The sequence below is a fragment of the Cervus canadensis genome, chromosome 5 (assembly GCF_019320065.1).
Source record: "Cervus canadensis isolate Bull #8, Minnesota chromosome 5, ASM1932006v1, whole genome shotgun sequence".
In the NCBI taxonomy this organism is placed as follows: domain Eukaryota; kingdom Metazoa; phylum Chordata; class Mammalia; order Artiodactyla; family Cervidae; genus Cervus; species Cervus canadensis.
In genome coordinates, this window is record NC_057390.1 from 94,787,746 (window position 1) to 94,800,328 (window position 12,583).

The following is a 12,583-nucleotide window of genomic DNA, read 5'->3' on the forward strand; positions in this document are numbered from 1 at the left end:
AGTCTTGGAGCCTCTCCGATGGATCCCATCACCCTCCATGTGGGTCCTTGGGCGCACAACACCAGACCTCAGTTTCCCCTCTCTGCAGACTAACCCATGGATGTTCCTGCTGAGAGAGGCCAGAGGGAGGATGTGATGCACTGCTGCACACACCTCGCTCAGGGCAGCTCCAGCAACCTTTGGGTTGGCACCTTCTACTGCATCAGAGATTCCAGCCAGAGCCCTACTACAGCGGAGTCAGGGGCCTGGAGTCACAGGAACAAAGGCCAGAATTTCCCAGCAGCCTGATTGGAGGACCACAGTTAGGGGTTGGGACATCCAGGGTACCCTGGGCAGCGGCCCTCTATACCAGCCCCTTCATGCTGCCAAGAGCCAGTGAGCCCCCAGACTTCATCCCCTGTCCCCAGGAACTACCATCCAAGGGTCTTACCCAGCCATCCTGCTTCCTCCCCTCCTCTCACCTCCCACAGTCTGCAGCCACTTTGCCTCCCCAGGGAACTGACATCTGCCCACCCTCCCAGCTGCCATTCCCCCTCTACTCCTCCTTCATCTCCTGCCTGGAATGCCACACCAGCCTCTTCCAGGAACCCCTCCAGGATGGCCCCAGGGACCCACACTCTCCGCAAAGGGCCCTGTAGGTCTAGTGAAGTGTCACGCCAGCTCACGATGACCCAGCAACTCTGATAGCCCGAAATTGGCTCGTCTCCTTGGCTTTGAAGACTCTGGGGACCTGGTTCCTGCTCACCCCTGCAGCCTTTCGGCTCCCCACCCCCACCTCTGCTCCAGACAGACCAGCTCTCTTCCAGCCTCTGTGCCCTGGTACACGCTGTTCGGAGGACTGGCATTTTCTCCCGGGTCATCGGACCAACTGTTCATTCTTTAGGACTCAGCCCAGGCTTCCTCTTCTCCAGGGAGGTGCCCCTGACCCCCATGCCATGGTCTGTCTACTTGTCTGTCACCCACACTAGGCTATCCGGGAATGGGGTGTGCGTCTTGTTTATCTCTAAACCTCCAGCTTGGCTCCATCCTGGGAGGTGGGGTCACTTGTGATGGTGGAAGGATGGCTCGATCCCACCCCGTTCCACTCCCGCTCCATCCACACACCCCACTGCTTCCCTGGAAGCCATCTTCCTTTCCCTCTGTTCTCTGGGTGGCATAGCATTGTGCTAAGGGCATCCACATTGAAGTCTCGTGACCTGCACCTCCTCATGGCTCTGAGTCTCAGTTCTCCATCCGCAGAGATGGAGAGAACCACTGCACGACTATCCTAGGGTAGCTGCAAGGATTAAGTGAAGCGTGTTCATCGTATCCTTGGATGTCGTAGGAGTTCAGTAAATGTTAACTAATATTGTTGTCCTTGTTCTGTATTATCCAGCTGGGCTGGCTGTAATCTCCTCCTGGCCTGGGTCTGGGGCCCCTGTCACTACAGCTCTCTGCTCCCAGCTGCCCACAACTTGAATCATTTCATTTTCACTTAGAACACTCAATGGCTCCCCATCGCCTCCCCCAGGACATAAAAGCTCCAGCTAATTTTCAAAGCTCTTCATCATCTGCTTTTCTGGTGAGGCTGGGGTGTGTGTGTGTGTGTGTGTGTGTGTGTGTGTGTGTGTGTGTGTGTGTGTGTGTGTGTGTGTGTGTGTGTGTGTGTGTGTGTGTGTGTGTGTGCTGGTGAGGCTGGGGTGTGTGTGTGTGTGTGTGTGTGTGTGTGTGTGTGTGTGTGTGCGCGCGCGCTGAGTCATGTCCAGCTCCTCGCGACCCTGTGGACTGTAGGAACCTCCAGGTTCCTCTGTCCATGGAATTTTCCATGGAGTGGCTTGCTACTTCCTACTCCAGGGGATCTTCCCGACCCAGGGACTGAACCTGCCTCTCTCGTGTCTCCTGGATTGACAGGTAGACTATTCTTTACCACTGTGTCACCTGGGAAGCCCCGAGGCTGCCCTGACTACTGGCCAAAAGAAGTCCTTCTGGCAGTCCCCTCCCCACCCCAACAGGAAGCTGGGTGACCCTAGGTGGGTCTTTTACTTCCCAGTTTCTGGATCCCTCAGCTGCAAAGTGGCACTGATATCAGTGCCTCTTGGTGGTCCCTTCCCTGGGGGTGTGGGCAACAGGGACCCTGGGTGCAAAGAGCTGCAACAGGGACCCTGGGTGCAAAGAGCTGGCCTAGTGTGGGGGGTGCGCTGGGCACCGGAGCCTCGTGGTCAGTTTGGGCCAGCCCATAGCCCTGCACGCAGGCTCTGGAAATAGACCAGAATTCACGCTGATCCTCATCTCCTCAGAGTCCCTGTCTTTCCAGGCTGAATATTATCCTGATCATGTTGTAGAGAAAGGAAGAGAACATTTGTTCTCTTTTTAAAGAAAATAACATTTCCCCCCATTTACAAAAGGAATACATGTAAACTGTGGATAATTTTGAAATTAAGATAAACCAAAGAGAAAATTTTAAATGATCTATAATTCATTACCCATCCATAGAACTTTGAGTGCCTGAGCCTCCAGCCTCCAGACTCTCTGTACTAGGTGTGCAGCACCGGATCTGCTTGGAGCCCAGCAAGGGGCTCACAGAACATTCTGGTTTGCAACCTGGTTCTTCCTCTTACCAGCAGAACTCAAACTTCTCTGCCCAAGGCCTCTGCCTGCTGGTACCCAGAGAGTCCCCCACCCCACCCCACCTCACCCCCAGCAGCAGCTGTTAGAAGTTCACGGTCTCAGGGAAGTTCCCTGGTGGCCTAGTGGTTAGGATTCTGGGCTTTCACTGCTGTGGCCTGTGTTCAATCCCTGGTGAGAGAACAGATCCTGCAAGCCATGCGGCATGACCAAAAAAAAAGAAAAAAAAAAAAGCAAAGAAAAGAAGTACATGATCTCAGCCCAGTGGCCCCAGAACCTGCATTTCTCCAGGATCCCAGGAGGCCCAAAGGTTTCCAATGGCAGCTGAGTGCCCCAAGGTGTGGCTACACTTACATTTATTTGTGCCAACCCCTTATTATTGAACATGGGGGTGGCTTCCAAGTTGTGAGATCATAAACAAGGCTACAGTAAAGAGCATCATGATAGCTAAACCTTGGGCACACCGTGGGTATTTTCCAGGAGCAGGTATTACCAAGCTTCCCTTAATTCTGCTCCACTTCCCTTCTCCCCCAGAACATTCTGGGGGTGGGATAGGGTCCATCTTCATCCCCATTCTGCAGGTGAATAAAATGAGGCTGGGGGCAGGGATGACAATACTCTCCAGGGTCCCATAAACAGTGGCCAAGCCAGGGCTTAACCCAGCCTCGCCAGGTTTCCTTTCTTCCACACCCATCCTATTGGCCTTTGCTGTGAGTTTTTGGTCCAGCGTCAGCTCCTGTTTGCGTGAGGTGGGTCTTATGTGACTGTCCCAAGCTGGGCACACGGCAGCTTCTGGATGTCCCTGTCCATGCCGGGTGGGGCCAGTTTGCCCCGGTGACAGATGAAGCTTGCCTGGGTGGATAGCGTGGCCTCAGTCCACTGTGGGAACCGTGAAGTGATGGTGGGCGGGGCTTCAGGGAGGGGACCGGAAATGGTAAGAGAAGCAAGAGGGGCTTCCGGGTCAGCGGGGAGGGGGCTCAGGCTCAGAAGAGAGGAGGGAAGGACAATGGCAGGGGCCCTTCCGGTGCCATGGCAGGAAGAGCAGTCATGTGACTGTGAATCCTTTGGGGGAAACCCTTGGTGAAGAGTTAGCAGAATGCACTGATGGCAGCAGATTCTATTAAAAGCAGTCCTCATTACTGTACCATTAATTATTAATAGGATCGGGCAAATCAAGGATGGGAAGACCCAGCTGGGCCTGATTCAAATCGTACCTCTGAAGCAAATGGATTTTGGCTCCCGTCCAGGAGACCCAGCCATGAATGTTCCTGTTGGAAAGTGAGGACAACCCGAGGCTGCCACGGTGGGACGGGCATTACTTTTGTCTGCTTTTAAAAAAGCTGAAGAATAGGAGCCCAGAGGAGGCAGACAACGGCCTCTATTTGCAGCCCTACCCCTGAGCTTTTAGGCCTAGATGACCTGGGCATCCCTTTCCTGCAGACCTCATCCTTCTCTGGGCACTGCCCAGACATGGGGCTGTTCAGCCTCTAAAGAGATCCAGAGAGGAACTTTCTCCATGGAGCAGTGGAAACCACAGTGAGAACAAAGCCAAGAAGGTTTGGGCTGAGGACACCCCAGAGATAGAGATTTCAGTCTTCTTTCTTGCTTAGAGGGATTGACCACCTTATCTACACCAAACTCCCATTGACCCTTCAGAGCCCAGCTCAGATGGCCTCTCCTTTAGGCAGCCCTAGTTTTGAACTGTGGTGTTGGAGAAGACTCTTGAGAGTCCCTTGGACTGCAAGGAGATCCAACCAGTCCATCCTAAAGGAGATCAGTCCTGGGTGTTCATTGGAAGGACTGATGCTTGAAGCTGAAACTCCAATACTTTGGCCACCTCATGTGAAGAGTTGACTCATTGGAAAAGACCCTGATGCTGGGAGGGATTGGGGGCAGGAGGAGAAGGGGACCACAGAGGATGAGATGGCTGGATGGCATCACCAACTCGATGGACATGAGTTTGGGTAAACTCCGGGAGTTGGTGATGGACAGGGAGGTCTGGTGTGCTGCGATTCATGGGGTCGCAAAGAGTTGGACATGACTGAGCGGCTGAACTGAACCCAGTCCTAGCTCTGCTAACAAACAAGGATACAGACCCTGCCCTGCCCTCACACAGCTACCAGTCTGATAGGAATCTAGCCAAGTGATTAATCAAATAATCATCACAAACCATGAAGACAAACAGGCACCATGCTCTAAAGCAGGGAGATGGAAACCATGCACCACGAGGGCAGGGATTCTAATGATTCTATCTTGCTCTCCTCTAGACTACCTGGACCAAAAGGAGGTTCTCAGTAAATGTGTCTGATTTCACAGACTGCTAATTTGGGAGCATAAAAACAAGGCCTTCAAGATGTAGAGATTTCTGGAGAAGCCAGCTTTGCACAGCAGAGGGATGAAGGGGCGGGGGTCTGGACCCTTTCCTTGTTCCTTCATCACTGCAGAACTCTCCTGGATTATTAACTGATTTATCCTGACATTCACTATGAAGCCAAGACATGAATGCACTATTTTTATTTTTGGAATAAATAAGCGTGAATGAATGAATGAGTTTAGGCTTTTAAAAAAAAAAAAAAAAGCACTAAAAACCTATGAAATTCTATCTAAAAAAAAAAAAAAATTGCTAGAAACCCTGATAGTCATTCTTATTTTTTCGCTAAATACCCATGAAGGTAGAGAGAAAGATGAAACCTCCCTTATTGTGGGAAATAGCTGCCAACCTCATGCCAGAATCTGGGAGGAGCCATACGGAGGGTAATAGTAGGGAGCAGTGTTGGAGAGAAAGCTCAGGACACAGAGACTGGGGACAAAGGTAGGAAGGTGGTCAGAACCTTCTCCATCAGTTGCTCCCACTCAGAGACCTGAATCTGCACCAGTCTGAAAACTGGACAGTTGTCCTTCTCCCACATGCTACTGATATCCCTGGTCATTCAGAAAAAGTGGGCAGGGCAGGGGGCTTTCGTGGTGCAACGTATTCTAGGAAGCAAACATGATCATATTCTGGGAAGCTTCGTGGAGGGAGAAAAATAGAGAACTCCCTAGTAGCAGTGCATGCTGGGACTTCTGCTTATTTCATCTGTTCAGAAAATCCAAGAATCATTTAACTAAGTTGGAGTGAAGGCTGCCTTCTTTCAGCAGAGCTGCAGTTGGCAGAGCCTGCTGGAAACTGGGACATGGATTGAGCAAAGCCTACTTGATTCTGTTGCCTGGACCAAACACTGAGAATGGGATGGAACCATCAAACAAGTAATAAGAGGACGAGGCCAGAGGCAATCTACACACCCTGTTTACTTCTGATCGTGGAGTGTGGATGAATGTGTCTGTGTTTGAGGGACAATGCAGAGGCGAAAGCATCAACCACAATGGACTGTGAAAAAACACTTCTGAACATGGAAAGGAACTGGCATTCTGAAACACTGGAGATCAGGCGATTGAGAGCAGTTTCCTAAAGGAACCAGAAGAAGACTTCAGGAAACCATGTGACCACTTTAATGGGAAGACCTGCTCTATAAATCAGGAGTCAGAAAGCATAGGGCAGCCCTGAAAGATGTGAAAAGAAAGCCTGGGGACTTTCCTGGCCGTCCAGGGGTTAAGACCGTGTGCTTCTAATGCAAGGGTGCCTGTTAGATCCCTGGTTGGGGCAAGAAGAGACCCCTCATGCTGCACGGTACAGCCAAAAAATAATAAAACTTATTTAAAAAGAGAGAGAAGACACAGACAGGAGAGAAACAGGAGGAGGCCGGGGAAGTGCAGGCAGAGATCGGAGCGATGCAAACACAAGCCCAGGAATGCCATAAGCCAGGAGATGGGCATGGAACAGATTCACTCTTGGAGCTTCCAGAAGGAACCAACCCTGCCATCACCTGGACTGCAGACTTCCGGCCTCCAGAGCTACGAGAGAACACATTTCTGTTGTTGTAAGTCACCCAGTTGTGGTAGTTTGGTGTAGTAACCCTAGGAAACTTAAGACGGATAGAATTAAGAAGGATTGCAGAAGAAAAACCATGGCAGCAAAGTTGAAGTCCTTTGCATATTCTTCATGAGGCAGAGTCGACTCATGGGAAAAGACCCTAATGCTGGAAAAGACTGAAGGCGAGAAGAGAAGGGGGCGGCAGAGCATGAGATGGTTAGATAGCATCACCAACTCAATGGACATAAATTTGAGCCAACTCTGGGAGATAGTGGAGGACAAAGGATACTGGCGTGCTGCAGTCCATGGGGTCGCAGAGTCAGACAGGACTTATCGATTGAACAACAACAACAAAGCATTGAAGTCCACGCTGGAGACCGTAAAAAGCAGACATTGTAATGCAGGAAAGTGGAACCGGTGATGGGGAGAGGTCCATCTTGAGACATTGCCTAGAGTGTGACAGAAATTGAGAGGTGACAAAACATGAGAAAGTGATAAGGAGGAGAAGACAGCAAACACATAGTTGAGATTCTTGAAGAAAAGGCTAGAATAAGAGATGACTTAGAATATAATGAAGAAAACTCACCTGTGTTTTAAAAAGAAACAAAACGATCTGAATATGCAGATTGGAAAGGCTCATTGTGTTTTGGGGAAATAAATCGAGGCTTCTGCTGAGACATGTTCTGGAAAAACACTGCGAGTCATACAAATAATGACAACTTGTATATGCCGCCAGGAAGGAAAGAGCATTACTTCTAAAAGAACAAACCCAGGCTGGTTTAGCTTGTGTCACACTAAATGATGAGGGAGCCATGTTTATGAGGTTTGCGGGGAACTACTGAACACTCATTACTGAGAGGTATATTCCCATCAGCTGGGAGTCTAAGAATGACAACCCCTAGGCCTTAAATAAGCCTGGGTATTAGTACTAAAGCCAGTTAAAAAGCAGTGAGTCTAAAGATTTACTGTCAATATCATTTCCAGACTAAATACAAATGTCAAAAATTGTTCTTACATGGCACGTCATAGAGTAGAAAAAGCAGATCAAAAGCTGGGGGGTACCTGAGAGATATCTTTAATGAGGGTTTCAGGAGGCACTGTTTCTCCTTGAATGATTAGGCAGCTGCAAATAGAAGACTTTTTCAATTAAGATAACTTTGAGTGCAATTAGAAATGAAATAGTGACATATGTGCGCTGCTATATATAAAATAGATAATGCATGAGGACCTACTGTACAGCATAGGGAGTGCCACTCAATACTCTGTAATGGTCTATACGGGAAAACTATCTAAAATAACTGATTCACTCTGCCGTACATCTGAAATTAACACACATTGTAAATCAACTATACTCCAATGAAAACTTTTTAAAAAGAAATGAAATAGCTACTAACCAAAGTCTGCAGAAGAGTAAAGCAAAAATTCGAAGTCCATAAGACAAAATTCAAGAATAAAAGGAAGACCTGAGGAAATAAAGAGAAAAAGGCAGAGACCAGCTCTCCCATGGAGGTGAGATCCACAGGGTCGATGTTAACAATGAATGTGAATGCGTGATTTTTCCTAGTAAAATACCAAAGACTCTTGGATTGGATAAAACAAAGACCAAGATGGAAATTTAACTACATAGTGCTAATAAGAAATACACTTAAAACCAAAGGACGAGAAACAGTTGAAAATAAAAGGTCGAGCACAGTTAGATGAGACTAGTTCAACTCAAAGGAAAGCAAAGGTAGTAATATTCATATTGGACCAAGAATCACAGCAAAAAGCATGAGATGGGACAGATCCTTTGAACCGATAAAGAGTACAGGTCACAATAAAGATCCAACTGTCAGAATTTTTTACATCCTATATAGGATTAGACCTGACCAGGGGAGGAATAACTTAAATACATAGAAAGATAACCAAAAGGACTGCTGCGGACTTCCCTGGTGGTCTAGTGGTTAAGGCTCCACGCTTCCACTGCAGGGGGCTTGTCTTTGATCCCTGGTCCACGAAATAAGACCCAACATGTCATGTGGAGTGGCAAAAAGAAAAACAAAAGACACAAAACACCCAAACAAAATAAAACCCCCTGGAGGAGACTTAACATACTTCTGTCTTTGGCATAGTTAAATGTTCTCTCCCTCGCATGTTTGTATAGGATTGGAATAATATAATTAATAAGGTTGATTTAATAATTGAACTTGGTGCCCAACAAATAAAAGATACTCATTTCTTTGCCAGAGCCCATCAAACATTTATGAAAATTGATCATATATTAGGCCATAAAGAAAAATTCAATATAATCCCCAAAGCAGATATAGTGAAAGCCTCATTGTTTGACCACAGTGCAATTAAACTAGAAATTATTAACAAAAAGTTTAAATGAAAAAGCCAACCATTTGAAAATTAAAAACCACTTTTGTAAATAACTCTAAGTAAAACCTATATGACAGCTATTTTAAAATAATAACACTACAAATACCAGATATCTATCTAAACATATAGGAAGGTGGTTAAAATGTTACAAGGAGGAAAATTCATAGCTCAATGATGTGAATTGTTTTAAATAAGGAAGAGTGGAAGGTGAAAAAGGCAAAAAGCAGAATTTAATAAATTAGAGAAGAAAAATAGAAATAAAAGATAAACCGATGACTTGTTTTTTTGGAAAGTCTAATAAATTAGGAAAACTTCAGCAGATCCAAAGATAATAAGCAGAGAGAAGTGAATGCACAATCGGAACAAAATTTTTTAAATTAAATTATACTAAGTAAAACCTTATGATAATAAATTTAAAAATGAGAAAAAGCAGATATTTTTAATAAGAAAATACATATAACCAAAATCAATTCAACAAGTAGGAGAAAACCAAAAAACCTAATAGAGTCAATTGAAATGTTGGGAAAGAGCTACTTCCTCGAGAAGTGTTAGGTCTGTTACTTTTACTGGCAAATATTCAAACATTTCAAACATTCTGTCTCAGGATGCAGGAAAGATGGAAAACTTCCCTAACTATCTTAAGAATGTCAGAGAAGGAAATGGCAACCCACTCCAGTATTCTTGCCTAGGAAATCCCGTGGACAAAGTCTGAAGCTGGTGGGCTACAGTCCATGGGCTGCAAAGAGTTGGACTTGACTTAGCAACTGAGCACATCTTAAGAATGCAGCACAACCTAAAAATGAAGAGCTGGGAGACAGCACAAAACCGTAGACCACAGGCTTGCTTGGGAATATGATAAAAATCCTAATTAAAACACCAGCAAATTACCCTGGTTGAGACTCAGGGGCAGGGAGAAATAGAAATCTACTAAATGAGCTCAGAAAAGGGGAAGATGCCTTATAAAGATTCAGAGGCCTTACGGAATTAAAGAGGAAAGCATGTTAGCTCAGCTCCAATGGAGACAGAAGTCATCAGGGCCTATGAATGCATGAGTTCACCTTTTAAAAATTTTTTTGTTTATTTGACTGCGTCAGGTCTTAGTTGTGGCACACAGGATCTTCATTGCGACGTGTGGGATCCCTTGTTGCCAAGAACAGACTTTCCAGTTGTGGCTCGAGGTCCAGAGCCCAAGGGCTTCAGTAGTTGCAGTGTGTAGACCTAGTTGCTCTGCGGCATGTGGATTCTTAGCTCCCCGATCAGGGTTCCCCGACCAAACCCAAAGTCCCTACCTTGCAAGGTGGATTCTTAACCCACTGGACCACCAGGGAAGTCCTGATTTCACTTAAAAAAAAAAAAAAAAATACTAACCTCCTCTGCTACTCATCACATAGCCAAGGCCAAATGACTTTTCAAGTTGATTCTTAAGGTCTCTCAGGGTCCCAAGTCTAAAATTAGCAATAAAAGCATATTTCCTTAATATGCATATGGTGACATCTACAATATATGCCAGTCTCTCCAGTACTCCCTCCAGGCTGGGACTGCGCTTTCCACTGGGTTTGGCAGTTTCTGTGAGCTAATGTATGTCACTTCTGGGTAGAAGTACTTAATTGCTGGGACTTGTTGTTCAGTCGCTAAGTTCGTGTCTGACTCTTTGCCACCCCTTGACCATAGTCCACCTACTCTGTCCATGGGATTCTCTAGGCAAGAATACTGGAGTGGGTTGCCATTTCCTCCTCCAGTTTGCTCAAATTCATAACCATTGAGTCGGTGATGCTCTCTAACCATCTCATCCTCCGCCGCCCTCTTCTCCTTCTGCCTTCAATCTTTCCCAGCATCAGGGTCTAATCCAATGAGTCGGCTCTTCTCATCAGGTGGCCAAAGTACTGGAGCTTCAGCTTCAGCATCAGTCCTTTCAAAGAATATTAGGGTTGATTTCCTTTAGGATTGACTGAGTTGATCTCCTTGCAGTCCAAGGGACCCTCAAGAATCTTCTCCAGCACCACAGTTCAAAAGCATCAATTCTTCGGCATTCTTCTTTATGGTCCCACTCTCACCTCCATACATGACTACTGGAAAAACCGTAGCTTTGACTATATGGACCTTTGTTGGCAAAGTGATGTCTTTGCTTTTTAATATGCTGTCTAGGTTTGTCATAGCTTTCCTTCCAAAGAGCAAGCATCTTTTAATTTCATGGCTGCAGTCACCATATGCAGTGATTTTGGAGCCCAGGAAAATAAAATCTAGAGGAGGGAATGGTAAACCACTCCAGTATTCTTGCAACAAGAACCCCATGAACAGTATCAAGAACAGTATGAATTGCTGGTGCAAGACTCTCCAATTCTATATTCCTTGCTTCAGTAAGTACAGGAGCATTTGGTGATGTGGAGGTGCAATGCTGAGCCAATCACAGCTGACCTGGAGAACTACCTGAAAACACAGCCAACTTAATATGAACAAGAAATAAACTTCTCTCAAGCCATCATATTTTGAGATTATTTGTTGCTGTGGCATAATATACTTATCTTGACTAATCCAATGACATGACAAAGAATATCTATCTCAAGCCAAAAGCCAATACCTTATTTAATGATAAAATACTGGAAGCATTCTGAGCCATGTCCAGAATAAGGCAAGGATGCTTAATAATCCTTCCATAATTTTACATGGCTCTGAAAGTTCTAGACAATGCAATAAGACAAGAAACATAAACTAAAGGACAACCATTAAAAAGAAGACAAAATTATCCTTATTTGTGGATAATCACCTACTTGAAAACCCAAGGGAAGCAAATGAAAAACTATTAGATATTTAGGAGTGTTCTACAAAAATAGTCAGTCATAAGATAAACATACAAAAAAGTCAATAGCTTTCTTCCCTCTGTCCTTTTTTCTGCTTTCTATTGGACTGATTGCATTTTATTTCCCTTTTCCTTCTATCAGTTTAAAAGTTATACATTGCATTTGTGCCTTTTAGATGTTATTTTTAAATTTTTATCATGCATAATTGACTTAACATAGTCTAAATCAACATTCTCCACCCTCCTCCTAGACAGTACAGAGTCTTAGAGTGATTTAACTCCAACCATACCTTCCAGTCCCCATGAATGATTGCCTAGTATTTTGGTTCCATCTCGTTTTGAGCCTACATTTGTCATTATCATTGATTTTTACAGTCAACTCTTCTTTAGACTTTATCCACATTTTAATATCTTTGCTTATCACTCATCACATACCTGATACAGGGCTTGAGCTCCTTGCTCCTTAGATAACCCCTTATTAATTCTTTAAGCAAAGCTCTGTGAGTGGTCAAGTTTCTTAGTCTTTGTCTGAAATTTCTTTTTTTTAAAAAATTATTTATTTGGTTGCATTGGGTCTTAGTTGCAGCATGCAGGACTTTCAATCTTCATTGCAGCACGTGGAATCTTTAGTTGTGGCATATAAGATCTAGTTCCCTGATCAGGGATTGAACCTCAGCCCCCTGCATTGGGAGGGAGGAGTCTTAGTCACTGGATCATCAGGGAAATCCCTGAAATATCTATATTTTGCTTTCACTCTTGAAAGACAGTTTAGCTGAAAGACAGTTTCAGTTGACAAATATTTTCTTTCATCATCTGGAATATATTTATTATTGCATTGTCTTTTGGCCTTTATTGTTGTTGACGGTTTTGTTATTTCTTTGTGGCATGTGTGGGATTGTGGTCAAAGCACA